We start from the raw sequence: 19,869 nt of genomic DNA on the forward strand, positions 1-19,869 counted from the left end.
AGGATGCTAACTGGAATTTTCACTCTGACTTTTAGAGTATCACATTGAATTATGTAATATTAATACAAATTTTTTATTTCTATTAGATTATTAGCCTCAGTAACTTTATTTTAATAACATGAAAATCATGTTGGTAATGCCATACTTATGTTTAATGCTCTTGTGTAAATACATGCTCATAGTTTTTATTAATTGAATCATTTTGGCTTCTTAAAAGCTGTGTACAGAAATGATTGGTCAAGTAAGTAAAAGAGAATGGATTTAAACACAAGAAGCAAACAGTTGGGTAAGAGAACATTAAAAAGTGTTTGCAGTGAGGTATTTTAGGGATATATAGTGGTGTTTTATAATATACTGTTATTAAAAAGAGAGAAAGCACACAATGGAAACTTAAATTTACAAATAACTTTTAAGATGATTGGGGCATACTTCAGTCTGACTGCTGGATACAATTTTATGCTAGCAAGTGAAAAGCCATGGGTTCAGAGAATAATCCAAACAAAACTCATGAAGAATTCACTGAGGTCTGTGTTTACCACCTGTATTAATTTCCTAAAGCTGTCATGGTAAAGTATCACATACTGGGTGTTTTAAAAGAACAAAAATTGTTTTTTTCACAGTTCTGAAAACTAGAGTCCAAGATTAGGGTGTCAGCAGAGTTGGTGGTTTATAAGAATTTTGTGGAAGAATCTGTTATGTGCCTGTTTTAGCCTTTGGGAGGGCTGGCAGTCTTTGGCAATTCTTGGCTTGTAGATGCATTACCACAATCTATCCTTGTCTCCACGTTGCCTTCTCCGTGTCTTCACACAGAAATCAGCATGGCTGTGAAAAACCTATTCCATGCAGATGGACTCCAAAATTCATGATTTAATATGGAGAGGTCCTTGGTGCCACCCAGCAATACTACCACTTTTCCCTAATCAATTCACTTTTCTAGACAAGTAGTTCACACTTTCTCTTCTCCCCTCAAATCTTCATCTCCACTTTTACTTCCTCACTCTCAGGTAATATAACTTTAGTATTTTACCGAGAAAACAAAAGCAGAAAAGAAGTTTCATCTCCTACCACTAAAACTACATGCATTTACTTACATTTGTACTCGAGAATCTGCCTGCAGCCTTCAATATGAATGAGCTATGTTCCCTCAAAGGCTCACCCTTCGCTGTGCACTGGTGCATGTCTTCTCCCAGCTGTGCTGCTCTGACAGCTTTCCCTTCTCCCCTTCATCTTTGATTTTTCTACCCTACCAGATCATTCCCAATGACATATTTATACACTGTACTAACAATCACCTAAAACCACGTGTCCTTTTTTATCTCATGTCTCACCCCGTGTGCAGCCCCACTCTGAAGAGTTGCCTGTTTTTGTAGCCTCTCCTCCCTCACCTGCTATTCTTTTTTGAGCCTGCTCCACTCAGGATTTCATTCCGACCATTCCATTCCATTGATAAAACCACTCTTACCAAGTTTATCAATGACCCCTAAATTATCAAATCTAATAATTCTTTCTCAGCACTTTCTTTAGATTACCTATGAACAGCATTTGACTCAGTTAATCACATTCTCCTCTTTTTAACATCTTCATTTGGGTTCCAGGACACACATTTTCCTCGTCTATCTCCTACCTCTCTAGCTACATTTTCTCATCTTCTTGAACTCTTAATTTTATAATTCTTTAAATGTCAGTGATGTTCAGATAACACCAGCATATTTATCTCTAATCTTAATCTTTTCCTTGAATATTAATCAGGTTCATCCAATGCCTCTTTGTCATATCTATGTGAACATTTTAAAGTGTCTCCTCAAACTTGAAGAATAATATACCTCTGATTCCATTTCTTCCCTCCTCTAACATATGTCCCAGCTCTTCCTATAGTATTCCAATGTCATCAAATGGCAGTTTATGTCTACTGATTGCTCTGGCCAGAAATCTTAGTGTCATCTTTGACTTCATTTGTTTTCTGGAACCCCAGCAAACATTTTCTGTTCTACCCACTGACTATGTCTAGAATCTATCCTTGTCCATGCATGCCACCATTGCTATTTGCCTGGATTATTGCAATAGCTCCCAAAGGTCTACTTGTCACCACTATTGCAATGTAATGTATTTTCTCATACATGAGAAACTCACAACATTATTCTTTCATTTCCTCTGTTCTGTTTTTTTCTACTGTTGTTGTTATATGTTTTTCTTCTGTATGTGTTGAAAACCACAATAAATTGAATTATGCAAGAAATTATTATGTAAGTAATTTTTTGTGTCAGTAATTTTAAATGGGTAAAAACTATGTCTTTTATTTATACTAACATATTTACCATTTTCAATGCTCTTCGGTTTTTGGCAATAGTATTTTTTTGAATTTCTAACTTATTATGTTCATTTAGCCTGAAGAAATTTGTCTAATATTTTTACTATGCAGGTCTGTTAGTGACAAAATATTTTAGCTTTGATTGATCTAAAAATTATTTATGTTTCTATATTTTTAAAATTTATACAAACATTTTATTTTAGAATAGTTTTAGGTTTACACAAATATTGCAAAGTTAATGTAAGGTGTTGCTGTATACTCTCTACCCAGTTGTCCCTATTGTTAATCTTTTTTTATTGAATTTATTGGGGTGACACTGGTTAACAAAATTATATAGGTTTAAGGTGTACAATTCTGTAATACATCATCTGTATATTGTATTGTGTGTTCACCACCCAAAGTCAAATCTCCCTCTATAACATTTACCCCCCTTTATACTCCTCTACCTCTCACCTCCTGGGAAGTAGTCACCACACCATTGTTCATGTCCATGAGTTTTTTTTCTTCTGTTTTTTCTTTGTTCCTCAATCCCTCCACCTTCCCATATTAATATCTTAATTACTGTGGTACACTTGTCACACACACACACAAACACACAAAACAGCAATGATGCATATCTATTTACTAAACTTTACAATGTATTTAGGTTTTATTTGATTAATTTTAACCTACTGTTTTTTTCTCTGTTCCAGGATTCTTTCTAGAATACCACATTACATTTAGTTGTTCTCTATCCTTAGGCTTTCTTGGGCAATGATATTTCTCCTGATTTTCCCTGTAATTTATAGAATGTTTCAGAGGAAAAGGGGAAGGGTTCACAGGAACAAATATAAAGGGCACATGAACAAAAACTGGGGGGGTGGAAATGGGAAGGAAGTGGGGAGCACTGGGGGGTGGGATGCGATGGGAGTAAAAGACAGAAAACTACTTGAACAATTAAAATTTTTTAAAATGTTATAAAAAAAAGAATGACAGAAAATGTTTGCAAACCATATAAATGGTAAGGGGTTAATTTAAAAAAATATGTAAGGAACTCCTAAAACTCAATAGTTATAACCAAAACCAAAACAAAAATAAATAACTTGATTCAAATATTTAAAAAGGACTCAAATCATCAGCAACCTAAATCAAGTCTATATTTGGACGAGTGCCTGTCTTAGGGTATTTCTCATCAAGAGTGAGAACAGGATGTCTACATTTACAAATCCTTTCTGATATGTGATTTAGAACAAGGAAGATATTGTTAATAGAGAAGGAAAAATGGCATAAACAAAACACATTTCAAAGAGACTTGGAGACTCATTAGATATAAGAAATAAAGGAGAGACAATGGTTAAAGGTGATTCTAAGTCTGCAAACTTGAGGTACTAGGAGAATGTCAGAGGTTACAACACAGGGTTACAGGAGCTCAGTGTTGAACATTTAGCATCTGCTTAATAAGGAATCTTTCATTGCAAGTCATTTAAGTTTGCTTAAATGACATTGAATTCTCACTGTAGTCATTGTATAGAGAAGGAAAGTCAGGGACACAAATGGCAACGCCCCAGACGAATTCTTAATATAAGATGTAAAATGAGCCTGACTGTCAGATGGAAGGAAAATTTTCTAATTTAGACATGATGCCAAAATTACATTCATAAGGACAAGGAATTAGAGAAAGCAACACCTCTCATATATCTTTAATAAGGTAATGATATTGTGTGGCTTATCTTAAAAATTACATTTCACTAAATGTAAGCTTTAATTTAGGGGGGAAATTTAAAAACAAAACCATTTTGATAAATTTGAAATGTCTTTCTCTTAGCAGTGTTATAATCTAGTTTTTAGATTAAGATGAATGTCATAAGAAAACTGAGAACAGCCTACTGGTGTTATAAAACAGGCAGCAATGGCAGGAAACTTCAATCATCAGTGCCAGTACCTCTCATTATTGTAGCTTTAGTAATTATCACTGACATATCTATTTTTCCATATTAACTCAACATCTACCTTAAAGGAAAGATTATAATTTGTCTGTCTTGCCAGTAGACACAGCCCATTGGTTATTTAAAACTAGTGAAGGAGAAATTTTGAAATATCACAAGCTTTTCATTTTCAATAATGCTTCTCATACCTTTTAAAACAACTTTCCACTTACATTTTATTGTATGAAATATAATAGATTTATATAAGATATGGTTATCCTCTTATAAAAGTATATTTTATAATATACAGTCTATGGTTGAATTCATGTGTCAAAGGTCTCTGTGTCTCAAGTGGCTTGGATCACATTCTTGGAATTTATTAGATTTCTCTTAGTTCAAACCCTAACCTTAAAGCAATCATGTGCTTCTTCATTGCAGGTACTTGAAGACTTGAAGTGTTAGATATCAGATGAGGGAAGATAAGCTAGCAAAAGGGATAGAAAAGAAATTGTCAGAGAGAGAAAAAGGAAGTCAGAAAAAAAGCATATCCTTTAAGGAGCATGGAATGGTAAAATTCAAATGTGCATGTCAAATGGTGCTAAACAGTTAAGAAAGACAAGGACATAAAGGTGTTCTTTGGATTTGGTGATAGGGAGTTAGTTTTTAACTGTCACAGAGTACTTTCAGTGGAATGATAGCTGAGATCCTTTTTTAAGATGATAGATATTGATAATATTTATATAATAAAAACAATCCAGTAAATAAAATATGACAATGCAAAAGTGTAAAGAGATATATGAAAAAGAAAAGTTTTTTGAAGGCACGAAAGTATCCGACTGACCCAGGGCACAGGTGGAAGGGCTGGTCTTGGGTAGGGGGAAGGAAGTCCCTGTGGTTACTGCGGAAAAAGAGAGTGGAGGCACCATTACATTTCTCAGTTTGCTGATAGAACACCTTTTTGTGCTCCATACAAAGGCTTCTACTTTCTTAAAAACAATGAAATAAAGCCACTTGTTGAGGTTAGCGAGAGTGAGGGGGAGTATGAAGAGAAAAGAAGTATGTAAAATCACCATGAAAACTAGTGAATATTAGTGTTTCAACAACAACAATACAACTCAAGATTTCAATAAATGATTTTTCCTCCCTATTGCTATTGTTTGAAAAGAAAATAGTTTTAAATAGTGCCCACAGAAAATACAACATAAAGTAAATTATGTTTGTTTAAAATCAATTGAGTTTTATAGGACTTATTTCCATAACTCTACAGTATAAGAACCATTTTAAGAACAACGTTATATTAAACAATGTTAATAACATTGTTATTGTATAACAGTCTATAAATGTTATATTATATAACATATAATGTTATATAATAACAATATTATTAAAATTATAAAAGAATAGTTACTATAACATTTTAGTAAATATAGAGGGTTTGTAATAAAAAAAAGGTTTTTACTTCACCCCAATGCTATTTTCTTGGGAAGTCGGTATCGTCAGTTGGGTGTGAAAGCACATTCACTATCTTCTGTGTTTATTCAAGCATACCTAGATTTTACTGGCTCATTTTTATTTTTGTTCTCCTAGTGCTGCAATTATACTAATCATCAGTTCTACAACATTTTTGTCAATAAATATGTGATTTTCCAAGTCAATATTTATAAGCCTAAAACTATTTTTAATGATCAAATAGTATCCTATAGTTTATGCCTCCCATGTTTTATTTAACCTTTGCTCCTTTCATGGAAAATTAGCTTATTAATTAAAAATGCTACAAAAATATTCTCAAATGTACATCACTATATATAGAAAAATACAAATGGAGGATTACATATAATGTCAAAATATGTAAAGGTATTATTCAAGCTAGGAAGTTATTAACTAAAATAAATTCCACTTTTCTACTTTGACAAATATGCTCATATACTCATAATGACCTGGAAGACCAACTTGAAATTTCCAATTCTTAGATGTCTTGGTCCCTGGCCATTTGTCTCCCACCTGCACCAGTTCTCTTCTACTCTGGGGATGGTCCTATAACACATTTGCCTTGTGTTGTCACAAGAGAAGACTCCAGTCCTAACATTTACTCCACTTGCACTCTTCTTATAGGCTCTCCTCTGGCTAATGGCCTCCAGTTGCCTACTTAAGCCATTCCTTAAGCCTATACTTGCTGAGAGAGAACAAACTGAGGAAAAGGCCCATTCAGAACCTAGAAGATGACTTGTGTTATTTGGCAGAGAATTCTGAGCCTTGACTACATGGAATGTGAGGCAGGGTGGGTGCAGGAGATCACAGACCCCAGGATGGCATGACTTCCTGACCCCAATAACTATCACCTCCTTAGGGAAAGAAAAGAAGAACTGAACCCTTTTAAGAAGTTTATTGAAATTCATTCTAATCTCAGAACTGGAGATAAATATTTTGATACTTTGTTCAAAAACTTAATTTCTAGTCAAGATGGAGTTGTAGGTAAACACAGCTCACATCCTTGCATAACCACAGCAAAAAATTACAAGTAAACTACAAATGACTATTACCCAGAATTGTCAGAAAATCAAGCTGTATGGAAGTCCAACAGCCAAGGGATTAAAGTAGTCATATTCAACCAGACAGGTAGGAGGGAGGAAGACACAGAGATACAGAGATGTGTAACAAGTGGTCCCACACCTACACATGGCAGATAAAAATCAGGAGGGATACATCAGGAACAAGGGATCCTAGCCCCACACCAGACCACCCAGGTTGGGGTTCCTGTGATAGAAAGATAAGTCCCCATAATTCTGGCTGTTAGGGACTAGTTGGGGTAAAAACTAGGTGGGGTGGGGAAGTGGAAGAAACTGAAAGACTCTTAGGCATCTCCTCTAAAAGGGCCCACAAAGGACTTTGGACTTGTGTTGACTCACTCCCTCTGGGCTCCAGCACCAGGGCAGAAGCTGGAAGGGCACCAGTGGCACACAGGGAGAACTGAAGCATCTGGCATCAGGGAGAGTGCTGAGGGACAGCTTCCTCCTGGACAAAATTTCAGAGGCTAGGCAGTAGCACTGTCCCCTTTCTAAAACCTCCCCCACACAGAGCCACAGAGTGGTGACACTATATTGGAGACTCCATCAACATGGTTCATATGCATTGCCCCACCAGGTGATTACCTAAGGCTCTATCCCATCCAACTTAATGGTACGCTTTCTAAGGTAGACCATGATACTAAGACAGGGAGTTAAAACAGGTCTACTTAATATATAGAAACAAACACAGGAAGGCTTCCAAAATGAGGAGACAAAGAAATATGGCCCAAATGAAAGAACAGAACAAAAATCCAGAAAAAAGGACTAAACAAAATGAAGATAAGCAATCTATCAGATACAGAATTCAAAACACTGGCTATTAGGATGCTCAAGGAACTCATTGGTATATCAACAGCATAAAAAAAGACCCAGGAATAAATGAAGTTTATACTAAGTGAAATAAAGAAAAACTTAAAGGGAACCAACAATGGAATGGATGAAGCCAAGAATCAAATCAATGATTTGGAACACAAGGAAGAAAAAAACATTCAATCAAAACAGCAAGAAGAAAAAAATTAAAAAAAAAAAAAACAAGGATAGGCTAAGGAGCCTCTGGGACAACTTCAAATATACCAACATCTGAATCATAGGGCCAGAATGAGAAGAGAAAGAGCAAGAAATTAAAAACTTAATTGAAAAAATGTTGAAAGAAAACTTCCCTAATTTGGTGAAGGAAATAGACATACGAGTCTAGGAAGAATGGAGAGTCCCTAACAAGACAGGTGCAAAGAGGACCAAACCAAGACACATCATAATTCAAATGCCAAAGGTTAAAAACAGAACATTTTAAAAGCAGCAATAGCAGATAGTTACCTACAAAGGAGTTGCATAAGACTGTCAACTGATTTCTCAAAAGAAACTTCGCAGGCTAGAAGAAACTGGCAAGAAGTATTAAAAGTGATGAAAAACAAGGACTTACAACCTAGATTACCCTATCCAGCAAAGCTGTCATTGAGAATGGAAGGGCAGATAAAGTGCTTCCCAGGCAAGCATCTCCACCTGATACCTGTTAAAGCTGGGTATACTGTGTGGAGATGCTGCACTGACCACTTCAGTGATTTTTCTGGATGGGGAAGTCATCTCCACATCATTTCCAAGTGTGAGAGTTAAAAGGTGAGAGGGGGTCTATAAAAGAAGAGGAAGATGGAAAGACCATCGAGCTCCATCTTTCCCACCTGTCACCATGCTAATAAGAGGAAAATAAGGAAGGAGTCAGAGAGGGAGTAATGAAAAAGAAAGGCCTCCCCCATTTACATTTTGGTCTGGGCACTCAGATATAACTTTCTGCTGGCCCATTCATGCTTCTAAGGAATGGCAAAGTCATCTCCCTGCATTCCTTGAAAGCAGGGATTCCACAGTCCTGTTTGTCACTATAGTCCCCATGCTTGGCACATAAGAACACTCAATACATGTGGCTAAAAAAAAAACAAAACTTGAGATATCCTTGGATGTCATGTCAGCATTTAGGAAATTGTTGTTTCTATCTTTTTATAATTCTTTTATTTTTATTTTAATTTAAATATTTTATTGTTTATACTACTACACTTATTCAAATTTTTCCCCTTTGTCTCCCTCCACTCAGCCCACCCCCCACTCCCACAGTCAATCCCCAAACCATTGTCCATGTCCATGGGTCATGCATCTGTGTTAACTAATTCCTTCACCTTCTTTCAACCAGTTCCCACCTCCCACAACCCTTCTTGCAGCTGTCAGTATGTTCCATGTTTCTATGTCTCTGGTTCTATTTTGCTTGTCAGTTTATTTTGTTCACTAGATTCTATTTATAAGTGAGATCATTTGGTATTTGTCTTTCACCAACTGGCTTATTTCACTTAGCATAACAGTCTCCATGCTGTCACAAAAGGGAAGAATTCCTTCTTTTTAACTGCTATGTAGTATTCCATCATGAGTGGTGTTTTTTTTTTATCCACTCATCTGATGAGCTTTTAGGTTGTTTCCAAATCTTGGCTATTGTAAAAAGTCCTGCTATAAACATAGGGGTGCATAAGTTCTTTTTAATTGGTGTTTTGGAATTCTTAGGGTACATTCCCATCAGTGAAATTGCTGGGTCAAAAGGCAGTTCCATTTTTTTATAATTCTTTTGATGGAAAGGATGAAAGATCCATTGTGGCTTCAAGAGAAGACAGTTGCCTACAATGAATACACACCCTGAGGATATTTGGGAAGAAAATATAGCTAAGTCAATCCATAATGATTCCAGTCAACCTTTCCTTTCTGTTGGACATTGCAGTTAATTTGGGTGCAAATGTCAAAAACAGACCAGTTGCAGTGCATTGATGTTAAATATTCAGCTAAATCTGATGGAATTTCAATCATAAACAAACAAATTATACCATAATTTGGTATTTTAGTAAATAGTAAATAAGTTCATTAAAAAATTCATTATATCTAAGCCCTGGCTGGCGTAGCTCAGCGGATTGAGTGCAGGCTGCACACCAAAGTGTCGCAGGTTCGATTCCCAGTCAGGGTACATGCCTGGGTTGCAGGCCATGACCCCCAGAAACCGCACATTGATGCTTCTCTCTCTCTCTCTTTCTCCCTCCCCTCCCTCTCTAAAAAATATAAAAATAAATAAAATCTAAAAAATTCATTGTATCTAATAAGTAAAATAAGCCTTTAAATACTGGAATTAACCCAGAAATTCCAAAGGGAATGTCTTTTTTCCTATTTTTTAAGACAAATAGATTAAGTTAAATACATTGGGCAATAGAAGTGAGAGGCTGAAAGAAGCACAACAAACAATTAACAGTGATGGAATAGTGGTATCCAATATTTTATGCTTGTGACTTTTTTTCTCTCAGGCAATGATTCAAACTGACAATCTTGCAAGCAAGATAAATGCTTCTCTGAAGTATGGAAGGGAAGGTACTCAGTTTTTTATAATGCATCTTAATCTTTAGATGAAATGTGTTCTTTCTATAGATGTACCGGATGTGACTACTTTTCATTCAGAAGCTTCAGTAAATGATCCACATAGTGAGGCAATCATCTCTCACAATGTCAATGCCAAGTCTGATATGAGAATGGATTAATAACAAGCTGAAGAGAAGATATATCAGAAGAAGTGGTTGCTAACTTAAGAATTACCTTCTGGATTTATCATAATCTGACAACTAATGTGCAGCTCTGACATGTGTTTTAATGCTAACAATGGATAGTTGAATGATAATAGTAAGTTAACTGTACCTGCATTGTTTTAATGCCTTTTGAAGGAAAACACTATATTCTTCAATATAAACTTTAATTGAAATAAATTTTTCTAATGTATTTCTTGATAATACATTTCTCTTTCTAAAGATCTCAATTTTTTTGAGATAATGCAAAAATCTCAGATGTATAACAAAATGGCATTTGAGGGATTGCTGATATATTTCAGGAAAGAAAGCAATGTCAAAAAGTACATCAGGACAAAGAAAAATGTGTCAGCATTAAATGTAAGTGAAACAGAAGAATTAAAAAGGTTGATAAGGAAGGAATACAAAATCCAATTATACTTTTCTACCAAAGAATAAGGACACATCTATGACTTTTATTATGTTCAATTGTAGTTAAAAATATAATATCTCTACCACTAGCTCAACTGTGGTAACTCATACATATAATATGTATCTTAAGGTCAAGAGAGTGGATTAATTCCATGGAGATTGATAAATTAGGAAGAGACAGATGGAAACAGAATAAAATAGAATAAAGTCTAATAAACTATTAAACATATGTATTATTCTACTAAAAAATACAAGTTAAGTAGATAATAGGGTGATAATGTTTCTATACCCCCCAATAGAAGAGAAAATGGAATTTCTGAATAAAACTGTAAGTCAGTAAACATTTATAATTCATAAAAAATTACTTAAATCAAATATCAGAAACGTCATTTCTAGTAAAAGCAAACTAGGTCATTCAAATTAACCCTACCAATGAAAACAACAACAAAAGTAGATAAGATGTTTTTGTTCTTTAAAATTGCATCAATAGTATTCATTTGTTTCTGTGAGGTTCTGCCCATGAGAAACACTGGAACTAAAAAGCAGGAAGAGAGCAGTCAGTATCTTTTCTCTTGGCATCTGCTGGAGAAATGACATCAATGCTATGGCAGGAAACTGGAGGCGATCGCCAGCTGCTGCAGTCCTCAGTGCATCAGCAGGAGGATAGGCTCCTAGTGCCCTATTCAGTTCTAACATCAGCAGTGGCAGCATAACCTTTCTTAGTGGCTTCATTGATGATGAACCATAGGCTTTGACTTATGGGTATTAGGTTGTTTCCTGATCTCAGGGTAACAACTTCTCAGTTTTGCTTCTCTAGAGACATCCTGTGGCTTCCTTTGTTTCTCCAGGCCTTCCCATTGTTCCCTAATAGATGCTGTAAATAACTGCATGTTGAAATACCTGGACTGATTTCTATTTCACAGAATGGACACTGACAATATTCCACAGCTAAAACAAGTATTAATTATAGGTGGGTTAATTTCCTAAATGTGAAAGTCAAACCTATCATGCTTTCAGGATATAATATAGAATAATGTTTTTATTACTTCAGGGAGGGAATAAGTTTTCAAACAAGACAGAAAGACCAAAGGAAAAACTGACACATTCTACTTCAATTAAAATGGAACTTCTATTTATTGAAAGACACCAAAAAGGAGCTACAAGAGTCAGAAAAGGCATTTGTAACTCATAATTTTAAAAAGCTTGCCTAAAGAATAAATAAAGAACATCTAGCCCTGGCTGATGTAGCTCAGTAGATTGAGCGCAGGCTGCAAACCAAAGGGTTGCTGGTTCAATTCCCAGTCAGGGCATATGCTTGTGTTGTGGGCCAGGTCCCTAGTGGTAGCTGGGCAACTACACATTGATGTTTCTCTCCCTCTCTTTCTCCCTCCCTTCCCCTCTCTCTAAAAAGAAATAAATAAAATCTTAAAAAGAAAAGAACTTCTATGCTTCTACAAATCAATGCAAAAAGAAAGAAACCCAATATAAAAATGGACAAATTATTTAAATGGCATTTCACATTCATAAATGGAAATTCAAATGATAAATGGACATATGAAAAGATACTCATTGGCAGTTTCTAATTTCAGCATCTCCTCCTCTACCTTCTCCTCCCCTTCTTGTGTCATCCTCCTCTCTATCTCTTTCCTCTCACTCTTTTTCTGTCTCCTTTTCTTTTCCCTTTCTCCTCCTTAGCCTTCTTCTCTCCCTTCTCCAACTCCTGCTCCTCCTTCTCATCTTCCTCCCCCCTTTTCCTTTCCCTTTCTCCTTTTCTGCCTACTTAACCTTCCCTTTTTCTTTCTGTCCTTCCTCCTTCTTCTGTATCCTCTTCTCCCCTAGGCAACTCTCCTCTTCCTTTTGCTCTTCTAGATCTTCTGTAACTCTTCTGTAGCCAATCCTTTATTTGAAATACTGAGAGAGGTTTCGTTTTCTAAAATTTTTTCACAAGTTGAGTTGCTTTGATGTGAATTCTAATCATGTTGGTAACCAAGATGAAATCACATAAAACTTTGTTAAAATCATTTATTATATATAAAGATGACATTTTTGTTCCCTTGATTCCTATATTTATTCAACAGACATTTATTGAATAATTGTGACAGGGTTTTATATAATAAATTCACAAACAAAAAAAGATGAACTAAAGAAAAGTGAACACCAAAGAACTCGGCAAATGGTAATGACTTAAATATTCCAAGCTTTAGTTTCTTCATCAATAATATGAGAATAACCATGAAAACTCACAGGACCCTTATGAAGATTTAGTTGATTATAATATACCATTCCAGAAGACTCTCACATTCCTCTCTCTCAGATGCCATTCCTTTCTTCCATTGCATTTTCTACATGCCAAGCTTGTTCTTATTTTTTAAGATTCATCTGAGGAATTATCTACTTAAGTAATATTTCACCAGTTTCTCTGAGCAGATTAAGGTGCTCTTTGGATTTCTCTTAACACTCTTCTTTTACCTTCCTCTCTTATAGGTCTTAACAGTTTGCATTTTCAATGTCTATCCATGTATCTATCACTGGAACTGTGTCTTATTTATCAGCTTCTTACCATGCCTTTCATATTGCCTGGTATGTTAGTGAAAACTATTACCTCAGATATGAATAGAGTTTTAGCACTGTAAGAACCACCTACATTCTGGATAAAATTATCCATGAAAGCTAGAAAATATTACAGCTAATAAAAAATGAGTTTAAGGTCCTGGAAAAACTGAGAAGGAGTATTAAAAGGGTAAATAAGATAATAGTGAAAATGTCAAGATCCCAGACATTATCGTCAGAATGAGTTTAGCTTTTCCCTGAGGATTTTCCAAGAGTTATAAAATAATATCTTTTTTTGAAATAAGAAATTCTTTCAAGGGGACTTTGGCAGTATATTTATGTGGGAGTGATTCTTCATTAATATTAACATGTAGTAATACATTTCTTATTTGTAAAAATTAGGGAGGGAACTAAAGGATTGGCAAGCAAGATAAAAATGTTAAGAGAGTGCTAACAGCAGTTAACACAAACACTGACTTTATTATTTTATCCTTATTTTTTAAAGATGATATTTATTTATTTTTAGAGAGAGGAGAAGGGAAGGAGGAAGAAAGGGAGAGAAACATCAATGTGTGGTTAGCCCTTGTGTGCCCCCTACTGCCTCCTGTGCACCCCCTACTGGGGACCTGGCCCACAACCCATGTGCTCTGTCTGGGAATTGAACCAGTGTCACACTGGTTCACAGGATACACTCAATCCACTGAGCCATGTCAGCCAGGGTCAAACACTGAATTTTAGTTTACTATTCTCAATTCAAATATAATTTATTAGATTTAAAAAACAGGTGGACATATTTTGCTTAGGAATACTATCTTAAACTCTTTTCTTTTCACTTTCTAAATAGAAGATAGAAATTAAGCTCCTTTAAAAAAAAGTGTCTTCCAGGTCACCACTACATCAGTGTATTTGGTTTGAAAATTTTCTTCACCTATTCATCTGCCATCATTCTGGAAGTTTTCTTTATACCAAATTTTCCAAAACAATGATGCTGCATAGAAATACATTGAAGAACCATTTTGTACAATTCAAATACCCATAGGGAATGGCAAAACTAGAAATTTTGAGTAATTAAGTATATCTTACACTGCCAGGAAAAGCTGGAAATTAAGGATTATATGAAGAGAAGCTGAGCCCTAATTTTTCACTTTGTTCTAAGTAGACCATGTGAATTTAAAAAGGCAGCTCTCTACACAGCAGAAAGAAAGAAGGAGGTCCTACCCTTTGCAACAGCATGGATGGATCTGGAGAGTATTATGCTGAGTGAAATAAGCCAGGTGGTGAAGGACAAATACCATATCATCTCACCTTTAACTGGAACCTAACCAACAAAAGAAAAAAGCAAGCAAATTATATAACCAGAGACATTGGAATTAAGAAAAAACTGACAGTAACCAGAGCAGAGGTGGGAGGGGAAAATGGGGGGAATAGGGGGAAGGATTTTCTGGAACCTGTATAAAGGACACATGGATGAAACAAAAGGTGGGAAGGGTTGAGGGTGGGAAGTGGGGATGGTTGGGGTTGGGAGGAGTGGTGGCAGGAAAACGGAGACAACTGTACTTGAACAATAAAAAAATATGGATGAAAAGAAGACAAGGCAGCTCTCTAAAAGTCAGGCCAAAGTGAGGCCTGCATGAGTGCAATCAGGGGCCCAAAACTTGAGCGTTAGAGTCCAATACTTGTTAATTACTATCCTAGATCAACCCCGAATCATTATGTGTCTCATAAAATCTCTTTAACTTCCTAAAGCCTTAATTTCCACATATGCAAATTGCAATACCCACCTAGTAAGGCTAGCATGGGGATCTACTGTATTCAAAACATTAGCACAGAACTTGACACATAGTGTCAGGGAAGAAGACTATTACTATGACTGATTACTATTACTATTTTACTATTACTATTACTATTACTATTACTATTACTAAGACTGATTATAGAGAACTTCACTACCAGTGCCATACTGGGTTTTGACTGGTAACATAACTGGTTCTCAACCTCAATATGTTGTTTCCAAACTCTGAAATCCAGATTTTATCTTTTAGAAAGTGTTCAGCAGCAAAAAATAAAACTTCTGCTTCATTCAAATTAAATAAGGTTAAAATGTATTTTACCACACCACAATTAAGTTCTTAGGTAGAAATATTAATTAAAATACTGAATTTTATCATCAAGAATGTATGCACTTTCCACCTCTTTAAGATAATGCAATTAATTCCATCCTATGGCTGGTTGTCTTTATGGTCTTAGAATGAATACCAGAACCAATAGGGCAAAATTGTCCTTGCTCACGTCAGGTAAGGAGAGAGTTATAGTGATTGATTGATTGATTGATTGATTGATTCCAGAAAGCCCAAGCAATCCTCTCCATTTATGTCACTCTTGGGCCTTCTTTCTTTTCTTTCCTCCCTCTCTTCCTTCCTCCCTCTATTCTTCCCTCCCTCCCTTCCTTCCTTCCTTCCTTCCTTCCCTTTTTCCTTCCTTATTTCCTTCCTTCCTTCTTTCCTTCCTCCCCTCCTTTCTTCCTTCCCTCCTTCCTTTCTTCCTTCTTCCCCTTTACTTTCTTTTTTCTCTTTTTGTCTCTCATTCTTTCTTTGACAATTATTTATCAAGTATCTACCATGGGCCTGTAACCATTCTAAATCATAGGTATGCATCAGTGCATGAGACAGTAAAAATTCCTGCCCTCATGGAACTTACATTCTAGTGAAGCCACGTTGCTCCTACAACTGGCCAGAAAAATTAGATGACAATGGCTAGAGACTAACCAGTGGGAGTGGAATGGTTGTTGAGGAATGTACAACATTGCCCAAGAATGTCAAATTATATTCTTGAGATCTTTTGTACATATCAGAACTTCAAGCATCTTAGAGAAAAATCTAAGATTTTTAGTAAAGTCTGAGATTTATGGTAGAGAAAAATTATGCCTTATTTTCTAAATTTCTACCTTATTTTCTGCTTTTTTTGACAAAAAATGTTTTTCAGTGGTGTATAATAGTTATTATCAGATATCTGTTTATTTTATGTTACAATATGTTGTTAGTAAAATAAAAGCTCATTTGCTTTCTTTGGTTGTCTTTTTAAAATCCCAGACCTTGCATTTATCATGGTTTATTATGTAAAAATAATTTATGTTTTAATCATAGACTACATGATATACTATAATGGTAATCTTTAATGGCCATTTCATTATTATTTTATGTTGCACACAAGACCAATAAGTCACTGTTGCTATAGAAATCATTTAACAAATTATCTAATAACAATGTCTGGTGATGATTTTCATTATAATGAGTCACTCATAATGCATCAGAGTAAATGGACCTGAGCCTAGTAAATGGCTGATTCTGCTTGTACTGTGACTTTACAATCATAGCAGAGCAGAGTTTCTCCTCAATTCCTACTGAACCCTGATTCCAGCAGAGTAAAGTGATATGCAAACAGTCCAGAGCTAAATTGTATATTTTTAAAGCATAAAGTATTTCATTTCGTATGCCTACAGCAGTAAAAAAATGGTCTGTGTTAACTACTCATGAAAAATTGAATTCCAATAGAAAATTCTTCATGCTGTGGTCTATCACACTCATCATTTGGGGACTTTCTGGTCAAAGCTGAGGGGACAGGAAGGAATCCAAAGGTTTCACATAACAATCTAAGAAAAAATGAATGGTTTTACTTTGAAACTTTAGTGAGTTGTAAGATTGTACAATATGTAACTCTTTTGCTGCCATTTGCTTTCTATCACTGTCATATCACATTAACAGTGTTGGTGGAAAAGGACAGAAGGTACAATGGTTAATATAATTTCTCTCTAAAGTACCTACTATGTAGTAGGTCTTTACTACATGTCATTAATTCATTTAACCCTGACAGAAACCCTAGTTGGTGGACACTATGTCCTCCATCTTACAAAGAAGGTATCTCAGAAAGTAACAAATTTGCACAAATTGCCACACTATTTCCCAGTCTAGCATGCAGTGGACAAAACATCAGATGCAAAGCCCAAAGATCATATGCTGTTTATTTTTTTAAATCTGTGTTAATTTAAAGGACAAACAGTATATCTTAACAAAAAAAAGGAAGTCTCCTTTGGGAAGGAAAATGATCACAGTAATCATCCTACATTTGTGAAACTGAATGCTAAAGATATAAAATCGGCAATGGATTCCCTACAAGACTGATGGCTCTCAGGAAGGGGGTGGAGGACAATGATGAGGACAAAGGTCTGGAGGGGGAAATACTCCCCCTCAAGTGGGACAAGGTGATGCCTCCCCCACCATAGCACTCCCAGACTGACAGGCTTACCTGCCCACAGGAACTTCCAAGGTCACCCAAATTCAGAGAGAGAGAGAGAGAGAGACATTGAGATGCTCCTTGATCCCAGCCACTGCAAACTCATAGGTTGCACTTTGGGCTGTGACATGAACACAGTAGTGGAGCTGCCCAGGCCAGTCCACCAAAGCATCAAGACTCTGAATCAGCTCAAGTACACGTCCATTGCAGAGATCCAGGTGCAGATAGAGAATGAATGCCTTTGCTCTCCTCTGGGGGCATGGGAAGAAGAGGACACTGAGCAAATTCCCATAGAAACCCTCTGCCCAGGCTGGCTCCCCAGCCTGCCTCAGTGCATGATGGTGCCACTAAAGATCCTGCTGGCACAATTCCTACCTCAAAAGCCAAAACAGACTCGATCAACATCCTAGCAAATGTCCTCCCTGAGGCGATGCCCATCATCAGTGTTACAGAACATGCGAAGCTGGGGCTGGATGTGAACCTCCACAAAGAGGCCATTGTTAAGGCCATTTCTGCTGTCCTGCTGCTGCTGCTCAAGCACTTTAAGTTGAACCATGTCTCCCAATTTGAATACATGATCCAGCACCTGGTATCTGCCAACTGCACCCCTTTGATCCTAATTTCTTCAGTCAAAACATCATGTCCTACATCACTGCCAAGAACAGCATTTCTGTCCTGAATTATCTTCCCTGCGTGGTGTATGAGCTGCCAGAGCTGACTGCCAAGAGCCTGGAAGCTGGTGACAATAACCACTTTTGCTAGAGGAACCCCTTTCCTTGTATCCATCTGCTTTGGATCTTAAACAAACTGACCAAATGGAAGCATTCAAGGATGCTGATGTGGGTGGTGCCTGCCCCATTCTGAAGTGGGCCCAGAAGGTGAAACAGGCCATGATGCAGCCCTATGTGCTGAAGCTGCTAAAGGTGTAGACCAAGTACCTGGGGCAGCAGTGGCAAAAAAGCAACATGATGATGTCTGCCATCTACTAGAAAGGTGTTTCCTCAGCTGAATGATGACTGGGTCTACCATAACAATCTTAATGCCTTGCCTTGGAACTTGTAGGCAGATGAATGTGCCCTCTGTGCCAACACTGAATGCTTCAACACCCATTGCTGCATCTGGACCCACAGTAACCCTGACTTCCTATCTCTGGCCAATTGTCTGCAGAGTGTCTTGGGCCAATGAGTGGACCTGCCTGAGGACTTCCTGATGAACTACAACCTCTGGTTAGAAAGGGAAGTCTTCTCCAAGCCCATTCGCTGGGAAGAGCTGCTGCAGTGAAGCTCCCAGGCAGAAGACTGAAGGGGAAAAGTGGTGTCCAGGTGCCTCAGGGACTGTCCTGGTCCATTGCCACCTGGCCTACTGCAGGTGGCAGCACAGCTCCACTGTGCCTTCCCAGACCAGCACCGGCCTTGTTGCTGAGTCCAGATTGAGCCTCTTATTGACCACAACTTTCTGCCTGGGAGTTGTCATCTCTAAGCCTGGGATCCTCCCTTCATTCACTCCTCCCACTCTCCTCTCCTGGACACAGTTATTTGCAGCTCATTTCTCATTCTGCCCAAGGCTTGGAACAGCTGGGATGGGCTGGGAACCCACTGCATCTGAATTTCAGGGTTCACAGTGACTCTTCTTGAGACATGCAAATCCACAGCAGGTCAGTTTGCCAAGGAAGAGGGTTTAGGGTTAGGGCCAAGGCTGGAAATTCAGAATCTTGGTTTTGCTTTGGGGGGGTGTCTGATGTCATTCCAGCCTCATGCTAAATTTCATCCAGAAGCAACTCTAGAGGCTCTGGCAGCTGCCTCAGCAATTGGATTTTGGACAGGGTTGGGATAGGAAAAGAAGCTAGAGGCACCATTTGCCTTCTTGGTTTGGAAGGGTCTGTAAATGTCTATACATAAATCTGTGTGGATTCTCTTGTGTCATGTTGGGGTTTCTAATGTGTTTGTCTATTCTGTTTACATTAAAAGGAAGCAAAAATAATAAAAATAAAGTAAGTGTACAGGGAGAGGTGGGATTTCCACAGGATGGTTTCCAGGGGCCATTCCCAGTTCTCACTTTCCCTTAAGTAGCAGGATTCCAACATACCTGGGTAGTTAATGTAAGTGATGGAACTGGATGACTTCTAAATATCCTATAACAAAATATTATATTAATTGTGTAAAATTTCTTATACTAAGCATTACTACAATTAACAAAATTCAGAAGTCAATTTTAGAAGTCTATTCCAGAGGCAAGGAAGTAATAAA

General features: G+C 36.9%; 1 pseudogene; it reads left to right on the forward strand.

Annotated features, from left to right (window-relative positions):
• Window positions 1-17,510: 17,510 nt before the first annotated feature.
• LOC114495031 lies at window positions 17,511-18,904 on the forward strand (annotated as a pseudogene).
• Window positions 18,905-19,869: the final 965 nt, after the last annotated feature.

The sequence above is a fragment of the Phyllostomus discolor genome, chromosome 4 (genome assembly GCF_004126475.2).
Source record: "Phyllostomus discolor isolate MPI-MPIP mPhyDis1 chromosome 4, mPhyDis1.pri.v3, whole genome shotgun sequence".
In the NCBI taxonomy this organism is placed as follows: domain Eukaryota; kingdom Metazoa; phylum Chordata; class Mammalia; order Chiroptera; family Phyllostomidae; genus Phyllostomus; species Phyllostomus discolor.